Genomic DNA, 26,121 nt, shown 5'->3' with positions numbered 1-26,121 from the left:
ACAAGGATGTAAAATATCTCATAAATAAAATTTTAATATTGATTACATATTGAAAGGATATTTTGTCTCTGTTGGATTAAATAAAATGTATGATGGCAATTGCATCTAATTCTTTTCTACTTTTTAAAATGTGGCAACTGGAAAATTTTAAATTACATCTGTGCCCTCGTTTGTGGCTTCATCGTATTTACGTTGGTTGGCGCTGGTCTAGGATGTCGGTTCCAGGAGGTGCGGGGGTCTTAGATGCTCAATAAATATCTGTTGAATGAATGAATGAATGAATAAATGGATGAATGGACAAACGAGCCCAAGCCTGAATGACATCAAAGAGGTGGCTTTAAGTCAAGATTTATTGGGGGCTCTCACATGAAGACCTCAGTTCCCACTTTCGCGGAGTCACCTGGGCTCCCTGTGTATGGGGGGGAAGTGGGCGGGCCCGTCCACAGTGCACCCCCAGGTGCGGCTGCCTGGGTACCCCTTCCAGCCCCCTAGACAAGATCAAGTTTCAGTGGCTGGGATTTCTGGGGATAGAGAAGGAGGGGCGTGAGGGGAGGGGGACCAGAGCCAGGCGCGGGGCTGCGGAGCTGACTCCACCCCGGCGGGGTCCCCTCCCTGGGGCTGGGCTGGCGGGAAGGGGCTGGGCTGCCTGGCAGGCAGGACAGGACGGAGCCGGGGTGTCTGCTATCGACCTCCTGGGCCACTGCAGGGAAGCTTTTAGACCTGCCAGTACATCCCGCCCAGGGGCAGGGGTCTGGGCTTCCCTCTCCCCTAAAGGGGGGAGGCCACGGGGCTTCCTCGCACCCCCACGTCCCGCCCACCAGCAAGGCTCGCAGGCTCTGCCTCGGAACCGAGTATGAAATCCCACTTGCTTCTCACCCGGGTTTGGAATCGCTATTCCTGACCCTTTGTTGAGAGATCATTTACATCCTGTAAGGTCAGATGTCCGCCTGCATTGCACTTGCCTCTGGCCCTGGGCCCCACCCCGTCAGAGTATGGAACGTTCCCTCTAGAAGTTCCCAGAAGTATTCCATCCCTCTCATCCCCAACCCTGAGTCTGACTTCTATCCACATGGGTTAGCGCAGCCTTTCGGAGAATTTTGTACAAATAGAACCACACAGGGCGGCCTCTTCTCAACATTGAGTGTTCTGAGAGCTCTATCCAGCAACTCTGTTGGAAGTTTGTTCCTTTTTACTGCTGCAGAGTATTCCCTGGTATGAATGGACCTCAATTTGTTTATCCATTCTCTTGTCCTAGACATTTGGAATGTTTCCAGTTTGGGTTTTTGGTTTTTTGTTTTTTCAAAAACAAATAAAGCTGCTGTGAACATTTGCCAGCAGATCTTTATGCAGACATGTTTTCATTTCTCTTGGGTAAATACCCACAAATGGAATTGCTGGGCTGTGTGGTGAGCATGGAACTTTATAAAAACCAACAAACCAGCCTGGCAGACTGTTTGATGCACACCAGCAGTGGATGAGAGTTCCAGTTCCTCCATGTCTTGTCAACACTTGGTATCGTCAGCCTCTAATTCTGGGCATGTGGGTGTCTTATAGCCTGGACCATTGCTGTCACCCCTACCTTGAACCCCTGCTTTTGCCCTGGCTCCCCAACAGTTCTCTTTCACTCCTCAGAAACTAGATACATGGTTTGTCTGTAAGATTTCCCTGTTTGGTATAGAAAATTTTCATGCACATGCTAAAGTAGAGAGAACAGTGTGCAAAGCCTATATGGGTCCCATTGCCTGACTTTTATGATAATCCACATTTTGGCCATTTTGTTTCATCTCTCACCTTCCAACTTGTTTTTTTGTGTTTTTTGGGGGGTGGGTAGGAGGGGCAGTAATTAGGTTCCAACCTGTTTTTTAAGGGAATATTTTAAAGCAAACCCCAGGTATCAAACTACTTCTGCAAGTATGATAGGAATCTTCTCAAAATGTAAATCAGATGGCTCATGTCTTGCCTTGAAATTGGCCAGTTTCTCATTGGTTTCTCATGGCTCTTAGAAAAAATGTAGGATTTCTTCCCACAGCCCTTGGGATGACTGCAGGTCTCTGCCGTCATGTTCTACTCTTTCCCCTTAGTCTCTGCTCCAGTCACATTGTCCTTTTTCCCCACCAAAGTTTAAGCTTGTTCCTGCCTCAGGGCCTTTGCATATGCTGTTCCTGCCACCTTGAATGCTCTTCCCCCAGATAACTGCATGGTTCCTGTGGTAGGCAGCATCTAAGATGGTCTCCAATGGTCCCTGCCCCTTGGTTTTTATGCCCTTGTATAATTTTCTCATCTTGCATGTGGGCTGGACTTCTCACTTCTACCTAGTAGAACATGGCAAAAATGATGGGATGTCACTTCCAGGACTGCTGTCCTGCTGGATTCTCCTTCTTGCTGGCACTCTCTCTTGTCTCTTGCTCTAGTGAAGCCAGTGGCCATGAGGTGAGCCATCGTTCAGAGAGGTCTACATGGCAAAGAACAGAGAGTGGCTTTTAGCCAACAGCCGGTGGGGAGCTGAATTCTGCCATCAGCCCTCTGTGAGATTCTCCCCAGTTGAGCCTTGAAATGACCATAGCCCCAGTGGCTACCTTGACTGTGGCCTCATGAGTTAGAGGACCAGCTAAGTGGCACCCAGATTCTTGACCCCAAATCATCACAAGATCATCCATGTTGTTGTTAAGACCTACTAGATTTTGGGGGTCATTTTTTATGCAGCAATACATAACTCATGTAACCCTCTCACCTCCTTCAGCTCTTTACTCAAAAGTCAACTTCTCCATGAGACCTTCCCTGACCACCCAATTAAAATTGCAACCCGTCCCCATTCCTCTTCTCCACGTTATTTTCCTTCTAGAACTTACCACCTTCTATTTTATTGAACTAATTCACTGCCTCCCCCTCTCTGTTGAAACACTGGCTCTGGGAGGACGAGGGCCTCTGTTTGTTTTGTTCATTGCTGCATCCTCAGTCTTAGAACACTGCTGGGCTCGTAGTAGGTCTCACTAGATCTAAAAACACACTACTACTATTGACCCAGCAATCCCACTTCTGGGTGTGCACCCAAAAGAACTGAAAGCAGGGCCTCAAAGAGATTATTTGTGCACCCATGTTCACAGCAGTATTACTCACAATAGCTGAAATGCGGAAGCAACACAAGTGTCCATCGACCAATGAATGGATTATTCAAATGTGGTGCATTCATACAATGGAATATTGTTCAGCTTCAAAAAGGAAGGGAATTCTGCAATATGCAACACCCTGGATGAAACTTGAGGACATTATGCTAAGTGAAATAAGCCAGCCACAACAAGACAAATACTGTATGAGTCCACTTATCCAAGGTTCTTAGATTAGTCAAAATCATACAGACAGAAGAGAGAATGGCGGTTGCCAAGGGCTGGGGGGTAGGGGGATTGAGAGTTGCTGTTTAATGAGGATACAGTTTCAGATTTACAAGATAAAACGAGTTCTGGGGATGGATGGTGGTGATGGATGCACGACAGCACGAACACACTGAATACTACTGAACTGTACACCTTAAAGTGGTTACAATTAAAAAAGGTAAGTGTTGGGGAGGGAAGGATATAGCCCAGTGGTAGAATGCATGCCTACCATGCACAAGGCCCTTGGTTCAATCCCCGGTACCTCCATTAAAAATTAATAAATAAAAATAAACCTAATTCTCCCCTAAAAAAAAAAAACAAGAAAAAACAAACAAACAGACATTTACCAAAAAAGGTAAATGTTACGTTTTATGTATTTAAACACACACACACAAAGATACACTTACTGTGGCATCCTGTTCCCCTGGGGGTGGGGCTTGGTGATCAGCTTTGGGTTTTACAGTCAGATGTCATGGGCTGGGGTCCTGGGTGTCCCCCATCTTTCTGTTGAGTGGAACAGTATGAATATCATTCCTGCCTTTCCCATCTTCCCAACTTCTCAGGAATTTTTCAGGGATGGGAAACCCCCTTCCTGCTCAAATATGGGACCAGACCGCATTCATCTCTGTCTACTGAGTGTGGACTTGGAGAGCTGGAGAACTTGGCTTGGGCCCAGTCCCTTGTCCCTTTCTGCAGCTGTCTCTGGCCAGCCTTGAGGGGCAGGGATCTGGGAACCCGTGTGTGGGTTGGGGGTGTGGTCATCAGCTCTGGGACCCTGTCCTGCATGAATCACACTTTGGAGGGACCTCTGATAGTCAGTCCCCCACTCCCCGTCCAAAGTTGTATCAGCCACTGCAGGGCCCAGCAGGCCCCACTCAGACCTCCTGCCCTCAGCCCACATTCACAAAATGGCTGCGTGCCCAACACCGTGTGTCTCTGGAGCTCACAGTCTGGCCCCAGTCTGGATGTGTGCCTTCTTTATGGACTGAATCGTGTTCCCCTCAAATTCGTACGTTGAAGCCCTAATCCCCTATGTGGCTGAAGGTGGAGACAGGACCTTTAAGGAAGTAATTAAGGTTAAATGAGGCAGAAGGGTGGAGCCCTAATCTGATAGGACTGGTGCCCTTCTTATAAAAGAAGCAGCAGCAGCACCAGAGATCTTTCTCTCGGCACGTACCCAGGGAAAAGGCCGCGTAAGGACACAGTGAGAAGGTGGCCGTCTGCAAGCCAAAAAGAGAAGACTCGTCAGAAACCAAAGCTGCTGGCCCTTTGACCTTGGACTTTCAGCCTCCAGAACAGAGGAAATAAAGACCTGTTGCTTAAGCAACGTGCCCTTTACTATGGTAGCCCGAGCTGACGAAGACGGTGGTAACAGCCCCAGCTCCTGGCAGCCTTGGGGTACGTCACCACCCCTGTGGATTTCCCTGGAGGTGGCCCACACCTCTACTGAGCTTCCTCCCTGGCCTGTGTTGGGTGCATCACTTGTCCCCAGCCACTGGTCTCAACCTAAGCCTCCCACTGAGATCACCTGGGGAGTTTCAACAATGCTGACTCCAGACCCACCCCCAGAGAATCTAAGGCAATTGGGTGAAGCTGGCTTTGGGGAGTTTTCGAACTCTCAGGTGATTCTAATGTGCAGACAGGCTGAAGAGTCGTTGATCTAGAGCCGCGTTTCTCAACCAGAGGGGCCTCTGCCCACTCCGGTCCCCAGGAGACATTTTTGGTTGTCACACTTGGGGAATGGATGCTGCCAACGTCTAATGGGCGGAGGCCAGGGATGCTGCTGAACATCTGGCAATGCGTAACGCAGGACCCTGCAGCGAACAGTGACCCAGCCTCAGACGTCAGTGTTGCCGAAGTCCAGAAACCCTCCTCTAGAGGTACGCGAGCCAAGTATTCCCTCTGTGAAGGTGCACACCACCACGTCGGGGGTAGGTACTATTCTGTACCCATTTTGCAGAAAGGAAAACTGAGGCTCAGAGAGAGGACGTGACTTGGCTATGCTCAGACAGCAGAGCTGGTGCTCACACTGCTCTCTAGCAGACAAAGCGGCAAAAAGTGCCCACGGGGTACTGGGGAGGAGAATTGAGGTGGGTGGTAATAAAGCCCAGTGGTTGTGCAGGCAGATTTAGCTGCCAGCCTGTCACTCTCTGGCTCTGTGACTTTAAAGCCTATAGCTTCACCTCCCAGTGCCTCAGTGTCCCCATTCATAAAATGGGGCCATGGCAGTAATGCAGGCATGGGTAGCCATTGCAGAGGGCCCAGAGGCGCTGGGCTCTTTAGTGGGCAGGGCTGGCAGGAGGGTGGGATGGGGTCTGCCCAGAGTGGGTTGGGAAGACTCAGTTATTACCTGGAGGAAGAGCATGCCAGGTGAGGGCACAGTGAGTGTGAAGGCACAGTGATTGCGACGGCCCTGGAATGGAAGGAAGGCAGGAAAGCCTGCTTCACCTTCCTTCTCCGCCCTTCTTCCTGAGCCAGAATTGCAAAAGGGCCAACTCCAGGCCAGGAGATTACACCCAGGGGTGTTCTCGAGTTGGATCAAACTGGCTCACAAGAGCCAGTTGTGCACATCTCTTCCTAGCTCAGGGCCCAGGGATATTTCATTCACAGCTTGAAATCCACCAAGTTGGGAGAATTTACACCGTGGCAGTTGGCAAACACTACAAATCAGGTCCCCTCGCCCCAGCTGGTTTGCCAGCACACTCCGGCTTACACATACCTCCTCACACCCCTGTCTCAGTCCACTGGGGCTGTTCTAACAAAATGCTGTAGACTGAGTGGCTTATAAACAATAAACATTTTTTAAATTTTATTTTTATTTATTTATTTATTTTAAATTTTGTTGGGTAGAGGTATTTAGGTTTATTTGTTTTATTTTTTAACAGAGGTACTGGGGATTGAACCCAAGAACTCATGCATACTAAGCACATGCTCTACCACTGACCCATACCCACCCTCCTAGACAATAAACGTTTATTTCCACAGTTCTGGAGGCTGGAAGTCCAAGATTAAGACACAGGCAGATTTGGTGTCTGGTGAGAACTTTCTTCCTGTTCATAAATGGGCCTTGTCCTCACATGAAGGAATGGGTGAGGGATGTCTCTGGGGGCTTTTTTATAAGGGCGCTAATCTCATTCACAAACGCTCTGCCCTTATGACTTAATCACCTCCCAGAGGTCCTACCTCCAAACACCGTCACCTTGGTGATTGAAATTTCAACATGTGAATTTTGGGGGGACATAAACATTCAGTCCCTAGCATCCCCCTCACCCCCTCAGTGACATGACTTTTACAGCTTGAAACTGACCAAAGTAGAAGACTTTACACCATGGAAATCAGCAAACATTACAAACCCCAGCTGGTTTCCCCGCACATCATTGCTTACACTCAGGACGGCCACCCTAGCTGACACCTTTTCACCCACGATTCAAGACAGGCAAAACCCCTCACCCTCAGGGGGGCAAGGCAGGAAGCCAGCCTGGTGGACCAGGCAGATGACAAAGATCGTGTCAGAGAGTGACAAAAGAAATGTCGTGAAGAAAACAACAGTGGGTAAGGAGAAAGTGAGGGATGGGGGCTGCTATTTTATTTTACTTATTTTATTTTTTAATTGAAGTATAGTTGATTTACAATGTTGTGTTAATTTCTGGTATACAGCATAGTGATTCAGTTATACATATATATTATTTTTCATATGCTTTTTCATTATAGGTTATTATAAGATACTGAGTATGATTCCCCATGCTATACAGTAGGACCTTATTGTTTATCTATTTTACATTTAATAGTTTGTATCTGCAAATCCCAAACTCCCAATTTATCCTTCACCCTTCCCCCCTCATAACCATAAGTTTGTTTTCTATGTCTCTAAGTCTGTTTCTGTTTCATAAATAAGTTCATTTGTGTCTTTTTTTAGATTCCACATATAAGTGATATCATATGGTATTTGTCTTTCTCCATCAGAAAGACTTCACTTAGTATGATAATCTCTAGGTCCATCCATGTTGCTGCAAATTGCATTATTTCATTCTTTTTCATGACTGAGTAGTATTCCATTGTATATGTATACCACAACTTCTTTATCCAATCATCTGTTGATGGACATTTATGTTGCTTCCATGTCTTGGCTATTGTAAATAGTGCTGCTATGAACATTGGGGTGCATGTATCTTTTTGAATTAGCTTCCTCTGGGTATATAAGGGGCTACTAGTTTAGACTGAGCATCTTTTTCTGCCCTTTATGTAGCTCCACCCCACCCGCCCTGCATCTTCCTGCATCCCACACCTCCCCCATCAGCCACACATGTCTTTGCATGCCCTGAATCTTTTTTTTTTTTTTTTGAACCCTTTCCCCTCCTCTGCCCACCCCCGGGTCCTTCTCAAAGCCCTTGTCCAGATGCCCTGGGTCTGTCCTGCTCCCTGAAATTTTTATCACACAGAAATGTGCCAGATCCAAGCTCATTTCCACCCAAAGAACTCATCTTTCACCTGAGATTGGCTTTGCTGCCTGCTCTGGGAAGCCTCTTTGCTCCTGTTGGAAAGGACACATATGACAGTGACTTGAAGGTTACCCTGCACTTTTGGGGTCTACATGGTCACTGTCTCACTCCATCTACCCCAGTATCACAACAACTGAAGGGGCTTCTTAGGCTGGTGGTATCCCCCCTCCCCAACAGCCACTGTGCTGACCCAAGGCTTGTCTGTCCAAGCTTGAGAGTGGATTGGGAAGGGTACCAAGTACACAACCATGGTCCAGCCTTCCTCGCTTTGCCCTGCCTCAGTTTCCCCATCTGCTCACCCCAGCCTCTCCTGGAGGAGGCTTTGGAGAGGAATTTCCTGACACACAAGAATGATACAATGCCACCTCTCCCTTGTTCCTCCTCATACCAGTGAGGGTCCAGCCCAAGTGGGCCCAAGGGATCAGGAAATTCTAGAACTTTCTCAGATCAGCGCTCTGGTAAAGCTGGGTGCCCAAACAGGGTGATTCCCACTGACGTCGGACTGGGCCACTTCCATCCTCCCAGCAGCTGGGAACCGCTCCAAAATCTTAGATACCCAGCTGAGCCCCATCCCCTGCTGTAACCACCCTGCACCCGTAAATCCCACAGCTGAAGCCATAAGCTTCATCTTCTGTTTATAGATCAGTGAGTGGGGAGGGGGGCTGGCAAGTTTTAAAAGCTCATTAAGGCCTGAATTCTTTTTATAGATGAGGTTTCCCAAGTCTTTCCTTTCCTCTACCTCCCTCCACCCTCCCTGCTTTCCGAACGCCGTATTTATTTGAGTTAGAAAAATAATGAGGTCCCCGAGGTCGTACACAACACATTGGCTCTCTAATCAAAGTATTGCTGTGGAATTAAAAATATATAGAAATCTCTGTGTGTTGGCGCGGGGGCCGCTGGCTGCGGACACAGGGCATGCTCACCCAACACCACCCTAGCCCCACCAGACCGGGTGCACGGGAAGGGTATAATTAGCAATTTTTCCAGCAAAGTCTCTGGGGTGGAGAACAGGATTGAAGTGCCCCTGGTCCTTCCTGGTGGGGGCTGTGGGATGGGGTGCAGCCCACTCAGAAGGCGTCCAGCGTTGAAAGGAAAAGGAACCACGGGGCTGAATCCCACCAGGCTGGGTATGGTCTAGGTTGGGGCCTCAAGGGACAGGGCCCCCAGGCAGGGAATCCAGATTGGGTGGAAGGAGACCATCAGAGAGGGAGACCCCCCCCCCCAGGGGTGCACCCAACCTGAGAGTGGGACCCCACTCTTTCAACCCCAGTGTATCAGATTGAATACGGTTTCCCTCCCTCCCAAAATTCCTATCATATGGGGACCTCAGAATGGGACCTTATTTGGAAATAGTCTTTGCAGATGAAATTGGCTAGGGATCTGGAGATGAGATCCTTAAACAAGGGGACCTGCATCCAAAGACTTGTGTCCTGAATAGAAAAGCGAGAGGGATCTTTGGACACAGAGAGACACGGAGAGAAAGAGGTGGGGTGAGGTCGCAGGCAGAGACTGGAGTGACGTGGCTACAAGCCAAGGGGCACCTGCAGCCACCGGGACCTGGAAGAGGCAGCACGGCCCTGCCCACACCTTGATCTTGGACTTCTGGCCTTCAGAACTGCCAGCGGATACATTTCTGTTGTTTTAAGCCACATGGTTTGTGGTCATTTGTTACAGCAGCCCCAGGAAGCCCCTGTTTCTAGAACCCTCCACAGACCCGGCTCACTTAGAATTAAGGGCTGACTCCAGGCTGTGCCCCTCACCCCCCTGCCCACCCCCGCTACCCCCCTTCAGCCGTGCCCGGGCCTCCTCCGACACGTCCCTCCTTCTGGCTCCAGACACATGGGCTTCCCTGTGGCCACCTGAACACCTGCCTCTTGGCCATTGTCTGTGCTGTCCCTCCTGCCTGTGGCTCTTCCCCGCTTCTCCTCACTCGGATCTCAGCCTACTTCCCTCCATCACATTCCGTTCTGGCTTTATTTTTCTTTAATATCCTTTATGGCGACCTCACAGACTCACACGTGTTTATGTAATGTCTGTCTCTCCGGGATGTCAGCCCCACTTGGCAGGGATTTTTACCTCGTTCACCTGGGTGCCCCCAGAGCCCAGAATGGGGTCAGACACCAGAGGTGCTCAATTAAATATGCAAAATGAATCTGTGAGTGAACAATGACAGAGGACCTCAGTCGTCCTCATCACTCCATCCGCAGGACTGGTCCTCCTTCCAGCCTCTCCCAGCTCCGTCACACCCCTGAGGCCCACGGGGTGCTGAAGTTGGTGGGTTCTGGCTCCAGAAGGGTGGCTCGCTCTCTAAATCTGCCGGGTCCTAAAGCAGAGGGATCTGGGCATCATCAAGCTTGTGGGGAGCTGAGGGGGCCAGGGCCCGGCTCACTGTTCCCCTCCCGCCCGGGCCTCCCCCGGCCTACTTCTGCCTGGGCCAGAGCAGCGCAGCCGGTGACATTTACAGAGTCTTAGGGTGGCTTTGGCGGAGCGGGGTGGGGGGCCCAGGCAGGGGGATCCGCGGGTGTTTGCAGAGCCCGTGCGTGCGCGTGTGAGGATGCTGAGCGTGTGAGAGGGTCGTGACTGGGTACGATGGCGTGAGAGTGTGGGAATGTGGGACTGTGAGAACTGGGGTGAATGTGTGTGAAAGGGTGATGTGTGAGAACTGGAGGCTGTGTGAGTTTTGGCATATTTGGCCAAGGACCTCCTGTGTGTCTGACCCGGTTCTGGGCACCCATGTGAATGGGATAAAAATCCCTGCCTGTACTGGGTGGTGTGAGAATTTGAGGGTGTGTGATTGTGTGTGGATGTGTGTGAGCGCAGAGCTGTGAGACTGTGTGACTGTGAGAATCTGAGGGTGTAAGTGTGTGAATGTGTGTGAGGATGCATGAGAATTTGTGTGAGGGTGTGATTGTGGGTTTGTGTGATTGTGTGAGTGTGTACGTGTGAATGTCTAAACTATGATAATGTGTGACTGTGAGAATTAGAAGTGTGTGAGGGTGTCACTGTGTGTGTAATGCATGTGAGTGTGTGGATGTGTGAGAATGTGGGACTGCATGGAAACGTGAGGGGGTGTAAGTGTGTAACTATGAGCGTGAGTGTGTGTGCATATGTGACTGGGTGTGTGATGCTGTGTTTGGGGGACGAAGTGACTTGCCTGCTCAGGACGTCCAGGGACCCTGAGCCTCGGCCCCTCTGGAACGACCCACAAGGCTCCCTCCCTTCTTGCCACCTCTCCTTCCCTAAATCCATCCCTTCTCCCCGGGTCTTACTTCTTCCCTCCTCCCAATCGCCTATTCCCTTCTTTTAACTTTTGCACTTTGACTTCACACTTGAGCTACTGGGGTCTGTGTCTGCCTCATCCCCCATCTCCATCACCTCCCCCCTCCCAGGAGGGTGGGGAGGCTCTGCACTGTGGAGTCCTCTGCACCCCTGGAGGTCCGGGGACCAGGGAGGTGGAAGGAGACGGAAGCCCGGGGCTGTGGGACTCTTTCCACCCGCAGATTCTTCCCCGCCCTCTGCTGACAGATGAGGAAAGGGGAACGGGACCCTGAAAACCCACCCTCCCTCCGCGGCCCCCCGTGGCTCCCTGCGGCTGACATTGGAGGCAACAGGGGGACCTCCAAAAGGTCTCTGGTGTTGTGTTGGCCCCCCACCCCGCTGCATCCCAGTGGGAAGGCTGTACCCGGAATCTGGAAGTAGAGTCTCACCCTCGGAATCACTGACAGTTGGGGCCAGACGGTCCCTTGCTCTGTAGGGTGTCGAGCAGCATCCCTGGCTCCCACCCATTAGGTGCCAGTAGCCCCCACACCTTGAGTTGTGACAACCGAATATGGCTCTGTGATTGCCAAATTGTTCCTGGGGGGAAGAATCGCCCCGTTGAGCACCTCTGGACCTGGGGGACAAGCAGGCCTGGATGGGTGCCAGAACTCTCCCCCAGTATCCCCAGAAAGCTCTGGTCCTTGCTTGGGGGAAGGGTTCTTTTTGCCACATCCTCCCCCAAAGCCCCTGGGGCCAGGAGAGTAAGTAGGGGAACAGAGGGGGAGTGGGACCTGGCTTGGCAGGGGCTGCAGGACCAGGACTGCAAAAAAAAATGGGGGTGGGGGGTCCCGCTCAGATGCCCTAAGCAGCGCTGGCGCTGAAGGAAATGATTTCCACCTGCCTTCTCAGCAGCGCTGCCCCAAGGCTGCAGATTAAGAATCAATTAAGAGCGGGAAGGAGGATTTGCCAGGCGGAGTCAGTGAGAGCTGGGGGCGCTGGGCCGCAAGATAGATGGGGGTGACTGGCAGGGGCGAGGGGGGTCCCTGAGACTGTGGTCGCGAGTGGTGGTAAAGCAGTACCTGTTTTATAGGCTGTTGTGAAGATTTCAGTGTGTACAGATCTTACAACAGTGCCTGGCACACTGAAGATGGTAGGTAAGTGTTTGCTAAACAAAAATAAGACGAATGATGGGGCTCAGCAACGCCCCTCCCAGCTATATAGGGCTGCTGGCCTCTTCTGGAGCCACTGCAAGCGCCCCCCCACCCCAGACCACATCCCCTTTTCTGGGCCAGCACACTCACCTACTTCCTGCTTCCTTGATGGCGACCAGTGGCTCTCACCTGCCCCTTCTCTGGAGAATGCCTTGTGCTCGTGAGTGTCCCCTTCTCTGGAGATGTGGGGGTGGGGGTGTTAAGGGGGGCTGCTACTCCCCCCACGTGCAGCCCACAGCCAGGGGCTGTCTGATATGGGGGTGCTAAAGGCCAGCCCTCTTGCCTCTGGTTGAGACAACTGAATGATGCAATTCACATTGCAGAGCTCCCCGCCCACCAAGGGATCAGGCTGGAGCTGGACCCAGCTGAACCCACATCCTGCCTGAGCCCCTTCCTCTGTCACATCCTGCTTCTCTCTCTCTCTCTCTCTCTCCTGAGAATCCTCCCCCCACCCCAACTATAGGCATCCAAGTCCTCATTCAGGTTCTGCTTCTAGGCAGATGCTATGGACTGGACTGTATATATGTGTCCCTCCACCAAAGTCGTATGTTGAAGCCCTAACCTGCAATGGGATGGTAATCAGAGGTGGGGCCTTTGGGAGGTGGTTAGGTTTAGATACGACCATGAGTGTGGGGCCCCTGTGATCAGATTAGTGTCCTTAGAAGAAAAAGAGACCAGAGTTCCCTTGCTGTCTCTCTCTTTTTCTTTCTCTCTCTCTATTGCCCTCCACCTCCCTTTCCCCCTATCCCACTCCCTTTCCCTCTGCCATGTGAGGACCCAGGGAGATGGCAGCCCTCTGCTAGCCAGGAAGAGAGCCTTCACCAGGAACTGAATCTGCCAGCACCTTGATCTTGGACTTCCCAGCCTCCAGAACTGTGAGAAATAAGTGTCTGTCATTTAAGCCACCCCATCTACAGTATTTTGTTATAGCAGCCTGAACTGACTAGGACAGCAGGGAACCTAGCCTCATAAGATGGTCACCTTCCTACGCAAAACCAGCTATTCACACACCAGCTTGAATGCCAGCCCGAAACTGAACCCCACCCCTTACCGGCTCTAAGCTGACCTCCCAAGGCCCCCACTATTCCAACTCACAATTCCCCCCGCCCTCATCCTCTTTGAATTCTTGCTTGCCAAAATGATCCTTTTTGAGCCCTTTTTTTAATCTTTAAAAAAATTGTTACTGAGGTAATCGATTTACTGATTTCTAATTATTTATCTGATCAGTAATATGTTCACATGTTCAAAACGTTTAAATATACAAAGAGGAGTTCTTTGAAAGATCTCCTTTCTCACCCCAAGCCCCCGCTGGCCCACTTTGCAGCCCCCCACAGATGCTCACTGTTGTCAGAGGCACATGTCTTTTTCAGTAATGTCTTTATGCACATGAATATATTTTCTGATTTTTCTGTCCCCTCCTTTTTTTTTTTCAAATAAGGTAGTAGACATTACATTCTGTTCTGCACAGATAAAACTTTTAAAAGAATAACTAGGATCATGAGGCTGCCCTGCTCAAAATTCTCCTAAGCCTTGATCTGGGCATGTTTGGCAGGACAGTCCTTCATGATCTGTGACGGGTTGTTACAGTGTGGGGTGTTATGTGCCCCTGCCCCCACATCCAAATGCCGTAAGCAACCCAGGTATTGTGACCACAATAATTTAGCTAACATCCATCACCACACAAGTTAAAAAGTGTGTGTGCGTGTGAGGGGGAACTTTTAAGATCTACTCTCTTAGCAACTTTCAAGTATACAATATGTTATTGTTGACTCTGGTCACTGTGCTGGAGATTCCACCCCCAGGAATTATTTATCTTATAACTAGTAGTTTGTACATTTTGACTACCTTCATCCAGGGGCGAAATGGGAGTGAGGGGACATATTTTAAAATCACCACAAGACTTACAGACATAGAGAACAAATTTATGGTTACTGGAGGGGAAGGGGGGGAGGGAAAAATTGGGCGGTCAAGATTTGCAGGTACTAACTACTATATATAAAATAGATCAACAAGTTTCTACTGTACAGCACAGGGAACTATATTCAATGTCTTGTAGTAACCTATAATGAAAAAGAATGTGAAAACGAATCTATGTGTGTATATGTTTGAATGAAACACTATACTGTGCACCAGAAATTGAAGCAACACTGTAAACTGACTAGACGTCAACAAAACATGCAAATAAACCCCCCCACACACCCTGTGGTATTTTTATTCTCTTCTCATATAGTCACCTAATATGTATGTATTTCCTTATTCGTGGGCTCTCTCGTCTACAGCTACAGTATAAGTTCCCCCAAAGCAGAAACTGTCCTCTTTGTTCCCCAGCACAGAACACCTGCTTAAGAACTAGGTTTTTGCTTGGGTTTCTCAGAAGCAGAGCCTGAGATAATGGTTCAAAGGCAAGTAGTTTGTCTAGGAGGTGACCCCAGGAAATGCCAGTGGGGGAGCAGGAGAGGGAAACAGCTGGCGATGGGTGTGTCATCCAATCAGTGATCACTGCGCACACGACTGAAGCTCAGTCGTGCCAGGGACCCTCTGGGAGGCAGTGGAGGTGAAGAAGGTGGCCCATTTTTCCGCCAACTCTCTCATCAGGTTGCGGGGCGCTCCTGGGGGAGGGAGATCACTCCCTGGCGCTCCCAGCCCGCCATCCTCAGGGCAGAGAAGCCTTCCAAAGCTTTGGAGAAAGCCCTCCGGCCAAGAGCTGCTGCTGTCTGCAGCAGCTGGACGGCAGCAGGAGCCTGTTGAAATGGTAAGGCCGGAGGGATATGAATGGGGCATCAATAGCTTCTGCTCCAAACTATTAGTTGAATAATTGAATAGAAATTTTTCAATCGTTTCCCGTAGCCTAAAGGACAAAACCCACACTTCTGAGCTGGCACATAAAACCACTGTGACCCAGCTTCACGTCCTGATGCTGCACCAGGGATGGCAAACTCAAATATCTACAGAAGCCGCTAGGCAGGAAAGACAAAGGGCAAAGCCAGTCAAGGGTGTAGTCGCCCTGTACTTTAAAATTTTTCCCTTTTCATTTATTTATTTAATTGAAGTATAGTCAATGTACAATGTTGTGTGAGTTTCTGGTGTACATCAAAGTGATCCCGTTAAACATACATATACATGTCCTTTTTGAGATTCGTTCCCATTATGCTTTATTATAGGCTATTGAATAGAGTCCCCCATGCTACACAGTAGGTCCTTGTTGTTTATCTATTTTATGTATAACAGTTTGTATCTGCTAATCCCAAACCCCTAATTTATCCCTCCCCACCTCCTTTCCCGTTCTGTAAAAACTTTCCCTTTTGAAATGGAGACGTGTGTAAGGCTAGATCTTGCTCTACTGTAAGGAAAGTAGCAAATGCTGTGAGTAAGACAGTAAGATGGGAGTGGGACCTCGGCCGCTGTGTTGGCAGACAAGGGGGAGTGGTGGGGACGATGGAGAACCAGAGAACACATTTCCATCATGTTTTGTGAGAACGCAGGCCCAGAGTTCCCCAGCTGTGCCGATTTTTGTAAAAAAAAAGCCAGCAATCTGGATTTTTAATTTTTGTTTGTTTGTTTTTAATGAAGGGACTTGGGATTGAACCCAGGACCTCATGCACGCTCAGCATGAGCTCTACCGCTGAGCTATGACCACCCCCAGAAATCTGGATTTTTTATACCAAACCGAAACCATTAACTATTTAGATCTTGGCAGTCAGTCCAAATAGCTCTTAAAGCACCTCTTTGGGCTGGTTTGGACCAGTTCACAGCCTCTGCAATCCACTTGAGTTACAGTTCGAAGAACCTGACATACCCTTTAAAAACTCCAAGGCTTTACACAGGCTTTTCCCTCTGCCTGGCCTGCCCACCTAATCTTATGGAAAACTCCTATTCATCCTGCAAAATCCAGAAATTACCCAAAGCCAAACTCTCCTGGAACACCTACTAGATATTTTCTTCTTTTGTTGAGCAGATTGAATTGTCTCTTCCCCCCAGCAGTCTATGAACTTTGCCGAGGCCTTCTCTGTGAGTCTTGTTCAGCTCTTTGTCCTCAGGTTTCTATTCAGGGCTGGCATGACACAGCACAAATAGAGATGGTTGACAACATGCCCTGGCCACACCCATCTTGTTATCTACAGCCAGTGGTGTCATGAGTGGTGTGTAAACTGACTCTTTTTTCTTAATTACTTTAATTCTGTTAATACCATACTCCTAATTTATCCCTTTGCACCCCCTTCCCCTTTGGTAACCATCAGTTTGTTTTCTATGTTAAACTAGCTCGTAATTAAAAATCAAAAATGCCCTGATATTGTAGCCTCTGCCAATTTCCATGATGTAAATACTCCTGCCATGGATGATTTCCAGCCAATGTGATGTCACTGAACATAGTGCTAGGAAGGGCTGAGTGCCCTAGGAGCCAGCTCCTGCACTGGCGACATCTGACCTTCCACCCCTACCTCTTGATTCAATGAGAAAATAGAAGCCCCTCCCCATCCTTTTTCCTCAAAGTGGCCATAGCCATCTTTGGTTTTTTAACTAAAAAAAAATCCTTTTTTGGGGGGAGCATAACCAATATACTGCAAAGCACATGTATCATAAGCATACAGCTTGATAAATCTTAATGAAAGAAATACTCCTGTTTTACCAGCACCAGATCAAAAACAGGACATTCCCAGCCCTGAGAGATGCTACCCCATGTTCCCCTCCAGCCCCTGCGTCCTTGTCTAAGGATAACCATTATCTTGATTTTTTTAAAACATAGAGGTACTGGGGATTGAACCCCAGACCTTGTGCATGCTAAGCACATGCTCTCCCACTGAGCTATACCCTCCCCCCTTGTTATCCTGATTTCTGTCACCGCAGAATAGTTTTGCCTGTTCTAAGAACTTCATACAAACGGAATCAGACAGTGTGTCTTCTTCTGTATTTTCTCCTTTTCTTCAATATTAAGTTTGTGTGATCCATCCATGTTGTTGCGGGTAGTGATGTTTACTCTTTTTCGTGGCTCTGTAATATTCCATGATCTGACTACACCACAATCAATCCATCCATTCTACTAATATGGGCATTTGGCTGGTTTCCAGTTTGGAGCTATTTATCCAGGAACAGAATTGCTTGGTCATGAAGGAGGTGACTATTCAGCTTTAGTAGATGTAATCAAACAGTTTTCTGAAGTGGTTTTATCATATACCCTCCCACTGCCAGTGTGTGGGATTCTGGTGGCAGAGCCATCAACCAAAATGTAAATCAGACCAAAGGCCTTTATGACTGTGGCTTTTCAAATAAAGTCCAAATCAACATGACATTTGGCCTCTGCTGGCCTTTTCCATCCCTGATCTCTGCCACCTTCCCTTCCTCATGGCTCTCGGACCATTTTCCATGGATGTGCCACATGTTAGCCCATCTCAAGGCTTTCCACTCATTGTCACCCCCTTGAAGGCTACGCCCTCCCTCCTTCACCCTTAGCTCCCCTTACCTCAGCTCAAACTCAATGTCTTGAACAGGTCTGTCCTGACTTCCCTCCCAATCTAAATGAGCCCCCAGGGTTATTCTCCTAGCTCCCTGTTCTTTTTCTCTGAGGCACTTATCACAATTTATTAATGACAAATTTGTGTCACTTGGGTATTTATTTCATCAGTGTCTGGTTTATCAGTCACATTCTATATCTTAACCAGGGTTGCAGGTATATAGATGTGTATTTATTAAATGATACCTTTTAAAATATGTTGAACACATTAGAGAGCCCTGAACCCCTGTTAATCTAAGCATTTTTCAAGTGTGGATTCCACTGAATTCAGATGAATTGATTTCACTTTTCAATTATTAGGGAGATGAATTAAGAGTGCAATGAATTCATTTCAATTTTCAAATATTAATTCATTTCATTGGATCCTCAAAATAGTCTTATGAGGTAGAGGCTATTATTATCCTCTTTTCTGCATGAGGATATAGAGGTCCAGAGACAACTATCTCCTCCCCAAACCCCAGAGCCTCAGAGTCCTCCCCTGCATCCTCCACATGTGATTGGCTGATTGGCTGATGCATGATGAGAAGGGGAGGGGAGAATCTGGCAAGGATACATTAGGGTCCTGTTCTGAAAGTAGAACAATCACTTCCTCTGTATCCCATTGGCCAGAACTCAGTCATATGACCCCACCCAGCCATAAGGGAAATGTAGTCTTCCTGGGTGTATAGGAAGAGGAAACAGGTTTGCTCAGACCATGACTCTGTATTTGCCATATCTCAAGAGAGCCTACTAAGTGCCAGGTATTTTATCCATGTTATCCTGTTCAGCACTCATCAATACATAAATAATGATAAATAAGCAAATACATAATAATAAATTATTTTAAAATAAAAACTTAAATAATTAAAATTTGAAATAAATGATAATAAATAATCACATAATTTGCATGCATGGAGAGAGGATATGGGGTGTGGAGTGGGGATGGCCTATCCCTCTCCTTGGGGCCAGTAGTCCTGGGTGGTAGAGCCCACTCCCAGATGGAGCAGATTCAGCCAGCAGGGTGAAATACTAGCCCCACTTCACCTAAGCAAGTGGCAATCTGAACATTCCACCCTCCCAACTGGTTCAGGGATGGACCTGTGACCCAAGATGGGTGAGTGAGAGTCAGCCCTTAGACTTTTGCTGCAATTGTTGAGAAAGAGATGTTTTCTATCTGCTAGGATGTGAGTTAGGAACGAGGAGGACTATCTGGCCACCACCTGTAGAGAGCTTGCCTGAGAGAGAGGCTACTATGAGAAAACTGAGTGAGAGGTGGGCAGAACTGGACACCTGGTGACACAATCTGAGTGCCTGGATCCAGCCATGCTTGAAGTTATACTACTGTTGTGCTTTTCAGTTGTATGAGCCAATGTCTTTTCCTTTCTAAATTTGTTATGGCAATTAAGAGTTCTCTTATGTACAAACAAAAAATGTTCTAGATGCTGCAAAGACCTGTCCTCTGACCTCACCCAACCAGAAGGGTGATAGCCTAGTGTTTATTCCAATAGAATGACCAGCCCCACTCCCAAACCAGGTCTCCCTGACTATCTGAAAGGGAAAAGAAAAAAACCCCACTTAAGGCAATATAACAATAGTCACCATCTAATTGAACAACACGTTCAGAGCCAGGGTAGCTCCTAGGTTGGTTATTCAGTCACCCAATGACATTATCAACTCAGGTTCTTTCTGCCTTCTTCACATCTCAGCTTTGTCCTGAGGCTGACTCTCCTCATGGTCCCAAGATAGCTTCCACATCTCCAGGCATCACATGCAGAAATAACAGATTCCAGTAGAAGAAAAGACTGTCTTCAATGTGTCTTTTTTCAATAGGAAAGAACCCTTTCCTGGTTACCCCTAACCTGAAATCTGTCACATGTGGTCTTGGTTTGGGGTCCTCCAGAAGTACGCTTGGAGGTAGGAATTTGAAAGCAAGAAATTTATCAGGGAAGTAACTCCAGGAAAAACTGATGGAGAGAAGGGAAGTGAGATCAAGGGAAGGCAACTAATGCAAAGTGTAAATGAGTAGTTCCTGCCAGCAATGAGGGCTCAATCCCACTGGGGTATGCTGCAGAGACTGTGTAGGACACACACCTCAGGAATGGCACACCCAGGTGGAGAAGGAGCTGGGGAATGTATCCTCCTGTTCCCATCCATCATAAACTGAAGGCTGCTACTGGGCTACTTCTGACCTATGCTGCCTGTAGGTCAGGAGAAAGCTCCCAGGGGGAGAGTTGCAGGTAATTAAGAATGCTGTCAGCATACACATGCCCAGAGGGCAGCAAACTCTGTAAAGTCCAGATAGTAAAGATTTTCAGCTCTTCGGATTGGACCAACTCTGTTGCAACTATTCAACTCTGCTATTGTAGTGCAAAAGCGACCATAGACAATATGTAAATCATGAGCACAGCTCCATGCCAATAAAACTGCATTGGCTGAGTGGACTCAGTGCTGAGTGGACATAGGGTGCCCATGGCTTCAGATGCTTCAGATGCCCAACCAATCATCAGTAAGGAGAAGGGAGTGCCTGATGGATCTGGACCAATCGAGGGAAGCCCTCTGAAGCACATGACGACTCGAAATGGAAGTGGATTGGCCTCCCTGCACCTTCCTAGATTGTTGTGAGTCAGGGATGGGCAAGGCCAGAAAAATACACCAACTACCCACAGTGACAAGGCCCACAGAGCAGACACCCATCTCTGGAGTTTAGTTTGGCTTTGTTTCTCTACAGACTGTTGGTGGCTGGAGCAAGATCCTGAGACCCTCTCACTCTGACCCAGACACAGCCTGTCTGTCCCACTCAGGTGGGACCGGCCAGAGAACTTGGAGGTTCCCCAGACAGAAAAGATGTGAGGCATTGGAGTGTGGTCTTCCATCTCATTTAGTTCAGGTCTGGGACTTCCCAGGTGGAGCATTCCAGACAAGTCCTTTTTTCTCTTAAAGCACATCTTCCAATACTCTGCAGTCATTAAGCAGAATGAGGCAGGTCTGGATGTACCAATGTGGTGAGGGTGTCCAAAGTATATAATTAGCTGGAGAAAAAGCAAGTGTGGAGCAGGGCATCTGCAACAATCCCCATTTGTGAAAGGAAAAGAGAGGCTATTCATACAGAAGCTGGCGTGTGAATATAAAACGTCTGGGTGGGTACACTGGGCAGGTCTTAGCAGGGCTATATCAGGGTGAAGGGAGCAGCACAGAGGGAGATTCAACTCAACATGCTCCCCATTCAACAGGGCTCAAATGCCTTTTCCTTTTATCATGAGCGTGTATTGCTTTTCGGAGAAAAGGTAGTCTATTCATTTTCCCACTTATACTTTGTTGCTATAGGGCTGGGACAGAGGTTAAAGTGAGAATCCCATAGATCTTGGCTGGGTTACCCCAAAGCAGACCCTGAGACAGGGATTTAGGTGCAAGAAGTTTAATCTGCCAGGTGATTCCAAGAAACACAGGTGGGAGAGAGGTGGAGTGAGGCAGGGAAGAGAAGGCAGCCAGTACAGCGTGTGTGGCTGAGCAGGTTCCCAATGTGGGCAAACAGGCATGCAGTTCCACTGGGGACCTCTGGGAGGTGGAAGAGAACACATATTTCAGAGCCATCTCACCCATGGGGGAGAGAGCTGAGGTATTTATCCTCTAAAATTGTCTCTTGTTGATGACAGTCATTTCTGGAAATGTCAGCTCCCAGCATTTTCTGCCTGCAGGTCATATATGCTTGTGTAAAAGCCTCAGGCAGAGAAACCCAGGAGGGTTTGGGCCACAGGGACATAGAAAGAGCACCTACCACAATGGCAACACCATAATAGAAAATAAGTTCACAGCTGAGCAGGTGTGATGGTTCATTTTATGCATCAACTTGACTGGGCCATGGTGCCCAGATATTTGGTCAAACATTATTTGGGATGTTTTTGTGAAGGTGTCTTTGGATGTGATTAACATTTAAATCAGTGGACTTTGCAGAAAGCAGATGACCTTCCATAATGTGGAGGCCTTAAGAGAACAAAGATTGAGTTTCCTTGAGCGAGAAGGAATTCTGCCAGCAGACTGCCTTTGAACTTGAGCTGAAACTCTTCCCTGGGTCTCCAGCCTGCTGGTCTACCCTACAGAGTTTGGACTTGCCAGCCTCCACAATTGTGTGGACCAATTTCTTAGCAATCTCTCTCTGTCTCAATATATATGTTCCTGTTGGTTCTGTTCTCTGGAGAACCCTGACTAATACAGCAGAACTTTATAAATTGTCTCTCTAGTCTGCATCAACCCATTACCCCCACTTAATGGATGAGAAAACCGAGGCCCACAGAAGGGAATGATAACTCGGGACCTTTGGAGATCCAGGACACTTTCTATCCCTAGGGAGAGTTTGACAACACTCTTTAGCTTTTATTATATTTGTTTTACACTTTGTATTTGTGCCCACTCATAGTGGGTCCAGAGAGAAGTTTCCTTTCATGAGTGAATTAGTTTCAGCTTAAGACCAAGTAAAGTCAATTTTATAAATAAAATTTTAGAAGTGTGAAGAGGCATTCCTTCTTACTCTGGGAACAGCAGTCTTTGTTCTCTTAAGGCCATCAACTGATTAGATGAGGCCCACCCACATAACAGAGGGTCATTTGCTCTCCACAGAGTCCACTGATTTAAATGTTAACCTCATTCAAAAAACACCTCCCACTTGCCGAAAAGATCAAGGCCTTCTTGGCTGATCCATCTGCAGTTGTGGCTGCTGCTCCTGCTGCCACCACTGCAGCCCCAGCCAAGGTTGAAGCAAAGAAAGAGTCAGAGGAGTTGGACAAGGATATGGGATTTGGTCTCTTTGACTAATCACCAAAAACAACCAACACAGCCAGCTTTCTTTGTGAAACAAGGAAATAAAGGCTTAATTCTCTTTTAAAAACAACAACAACAACAAAAACACCTTCATAGAAACATCCCAAATAATGTTTGATCAAACGTCTCCACCATGGCGCCTGGGCGACTTTGAACATATCTCCATTGGTCGTGCCGGCAAAGGCTGGAACTGCAGAGAATCAGCCCCTTTTTATTTCATTCTTGGTTTTTTGTTGTTGTTGTTGTTGTTTTTTTTTTTTTTTTGGAATGTGGGATACGGGCTTTGGTGGTGGGGTGAGGAGCTTCTCCTCCTTTCACTATTCATGTTAAGCAATAAACTGTTAGAATTTTTAAATGGCTTGTTGTGTTTTCACCAGGTGAATCCATCAGGCTGTGCCTGTCGTGTGCTTGACAAGACGATGTGCAGAAGATGGAGGTGAGTGGCTGAACTTTGGGGGACACTGGGGTTCTGACCTGGGCTGCTTTGCCCTCACACCCACTCCTCCTCTCCTTCCTCATCAGTTTCTGTCCGGCTGGAAGTGGCCTGTAAACACTCTACATTTAGGCCTCCAAAACTCCCCACCACTTCCTCTCTCCATGTGCTCTCTCTTCCTTTGTCACCTGCTGGCTGGACAGAGAGGGTCCCCTGGAAGGTTCTGAGGTGCTGGAAGGAGATGGTACTGCAGTTCACAGGGAGGCTGGGTTTGCAAGTGGAGCAGAGTCACCTGCCATGTGAGTGAGAAATAAGCCTGTGGTGCATTATGCTGTCAGGACTTGGGGACTGGTTGTCACAGCCACTGGAGTGGACTTATTCTGGCTAATGCAATATTTGAACTTGTTTAATCCTCAAAACAGCCCTCTAAGGTAAGATCCATTGTTATCCCTGATCTAGAGATGAGAAACAGAGGCACAGAGAGGGTCAGCCACACACCCCAGATCACACAGGAGATGAGAAAAATAAAATTTTAACCCAGCCCACTCTGACCCACCACAGTAACCTGCCAGAAGGTGAAACTCAGCACAAAGAAATTTCTCCTTCCCGATCCCTGAGGTCTCTCGCTCTACAGTGGATTTCCTGGGAGCCCTAGACCCCAGCCTCATCTTCCTGTTGTATCAGGCAGTGTGCACATGTGCCTTGACCTGCCGCTCTTCTTCTAAAAGGAACCCACCCTCATCTGATGTGGGAGGGGCTTGGTGCAGTGCTGGGCAAAGAATAAACTCTCAATAAATGTTTGAGATTATTAACATATCATTGATGGCGGTGGGACACTGGCCAAGAGGAAATGTAACTCAGTGGTTAAGCCAGAAGAGCTAATTCAAATCCCATCTCCCCCATTTATGAGCTGTGTGACCTTGAGTAAGTTACTTAACCTCTCTGTGCTTCAGATTACTTGTCCATGAAATGTAGATAACAATGCTATCTGTTTCATAGGGTTGTTGGAAGAATTAAGATATAAAATGCTCCAACAGTGCCTGCCACTGATGTTTTAGGTTTTACTATTGTTCTAACACTTTCCCCTATTTGGTCTCATCTCCCAGGTCCCCAGGCATGGCAACAGCTGGTTCTGTGACCAAGGCCTCCCCAGACTGCCTGCTACAGGCTACAGGCGAGAGTCCCCTGCCTTCCTCCTTCCTTGGCGCCCAGGTGCCTCTGCCCCCAGCCTAGGTTCCAGTGCCATCTCCTCCTCTCTCGTTTGCCCCTCAGCCCCAGGGTGACCAGAACCCCTGCCTCATGGGACAGCTTTCCAGCACTTTCCCCTTTTTAAGAGATTGACTGCAATTTCTATAATAACATCACATTAGCAAGAAATTAATGTCCTCATTAAGACAGCAATTAGGCACATTAGCACAGCAATAAAAGAGAAGCTTATGAAATAATTGCTGGTTCCAAAATGCCTTTAATTTAGTATTTTATATTGCGCCATATTACTAATTTTTTTCCCTCGGCAGAAGATAATAAGAGAAACGTTTGAATTGTAGGGAGGTTTAAAATTAAAAAAAATTTAAAGGAAAGCAATGTTGATACCTATAGACAGATGATCTTTCTTCTCCCCAAAGCCCCCATCAATTCCTGAGTCCATCCATCAGATGACTCCAGGGATGGAGATGGGCGGAGGGCCAAGCTCTGTCCTGGGACTTTTGGCCAAGACTGGAGTCCAGAGGAGGCTGAAGTTGGGCAGTCTCTGATCCCAGAAGCAGGAGGAGTGGAGCCCTGTTCCCTTCCCCTAAATAATAAATACCTATTTGTTTTATTTTTTCCCAAATTTCAGGCTCCATCTCCTGAATTCAAATTCTTTTAGCAAATGTTTCCGTGGTATCTGGTGGCTCTGTCTCTGGCAATGTGAGATTTCCAGCCTGGCGGAGAAGACAGCTGTATAAATTGGGAAATGCACTGATAGACTGGGAATAGCACTATTATGCAACTGGTAGTGAAATCATGGCTCTGGGACATGATCATCTGTGGACGGGGAAATCATTAGGGGAGAGGCAAATGAGGAACGTATTCGTGGAGGGCTCTTTTGCCCCCATCTGAGGCCCTGGGTCGACCTTAGCATCCCTAAATGTGGCACAGCTGGACAGGAAGTGGCTTCTGGTGGGAGCAGCAGAAGGTATCCTGCACCGCCAAGTGTCCTTGCGTCAAATCTAGAATCTTCTCTAGCTGTCTTTGGTTGAGTTCCTCCAGAGGCTGTCCTTGAGACAAGGATTTGCAGGCAAGTAGTTTATTTGGGAGGTGTCCAGGAGGTGCGCAGGGAAGTGAGACAGGAGAGGGCAGGAGACAGTTTCAGGTAGGGGTAAGTCCTGTGAGTAACAACAGAAGTTAAAGGGGTTGGTGAGGGATCAGAGGGCAGCATACCTGTCTGAGCGAGGAAGGGCCTCTGGGAGCACTGACCATGTGAGTAGAGCCTGAAGGAGGCCAGAGAGGGACCCACAGGAAGATCTGGGATAAGAGGGTTCCAGGCAGGGGGAGCAGCAGGTGCAAAGGCCCAGAGGTGGAAACAAGCTTGGGAAGTGTGAGAATCAGCCAGGAGGCTGATGTGGCTAAATGAAAAGAGAGGCCCCAGGATTTGAATCTGGCTCTTTCATGAGGAGGGGCAAGTTGTGCCCAACGCACATGTGTACCAGTCAGACCCCCAGTCAGTTACCTATTGCCCATTATGTGGCATAACAAACAACCCCCAAATCCAGAGGTTTAGACAATCAGCATCAATTATGGCTCCACCGTCCATGGGTCAGCTGGACCGTTCTTCTGGTCTTGGCTGGGCTCATTCATGAGTCTGTGGTCAGCTGTGGGCGCGAGAGGCATACGTGGTTTACCCATGTCGGGCTCTTCCCATGTTTGGGGCTTGGTTGGTCTAGGATGCCTCAGCTGGGCTAATAGGTCTCTCCTCCATGTCCCTCATCCTCCAGCCGGCTAGCCCCAGCTTTGGATATGTGACAGAAGCAAGGTTTTTCCAGACAGCAAGCAGAAACGGGCAGCA

At 48.2% G+C, this 26,121-nt stretch overlaps 2 long non-coding RNA genes across 3 annotated transcripts; one reads left to right on the top strand and one right to left on the bottom strand.

Annotated features, from left to right (window-relative positions):
- On the bottom strand, positions 1-12,570 carry LOC135319465 (uncharacterized). Of its 2 annotated transcripts, none has more exons than XR_010378080.1 (3): positions 12,430-12,570; positions 3,779-3,875; positions 1-258 (listed from the first exon to the last, which is right to left on the bottom strand). It is a non-coding gene; the product is annotated as an uncharacterized LOC135319465 (long non-coding RNA). The 2 variants fall into 2 exon arrangements; XR_010378079.1 differs by lacking the exon at positions 1-258 and adding an exon at positions 265-2,452.
- Positions 12,384-24,520, top strand: LOC105100779 (uncharacterized). Its single transcript, XR_838225.3, has 3 exons — positions 12,384-12,499; positions 23,020-23,078; positions 24,182-24,520. It is a non-coding gene; the product is annotated as an uncharacterized LOC105100779 (long non-coding RNA).
- Positions 24,521-26,121: the final 1,601 nt, after the last annotated feature.

The sequence above is a fragment of the Camelus dromedarius genome, chromosome 27 (genome assembly GCF_036321535.1).
Source record: "Camelus dromedarius isolate mCamDro1 chromosome 27, mCamDro1.pat, whole genome shotgun sequence".
Lineage (NCBI taxonomy): Eukaryota > Metazoa > Chordata > Mammalia > Artiodactyla > Camelidae > Camelus > Camelus dromedarius.
The sequence above is the reverse complement of the archived record's forward strand: the minus strand, read 5'-3'. Positions and strand labels throughout refer to the sequence as shown.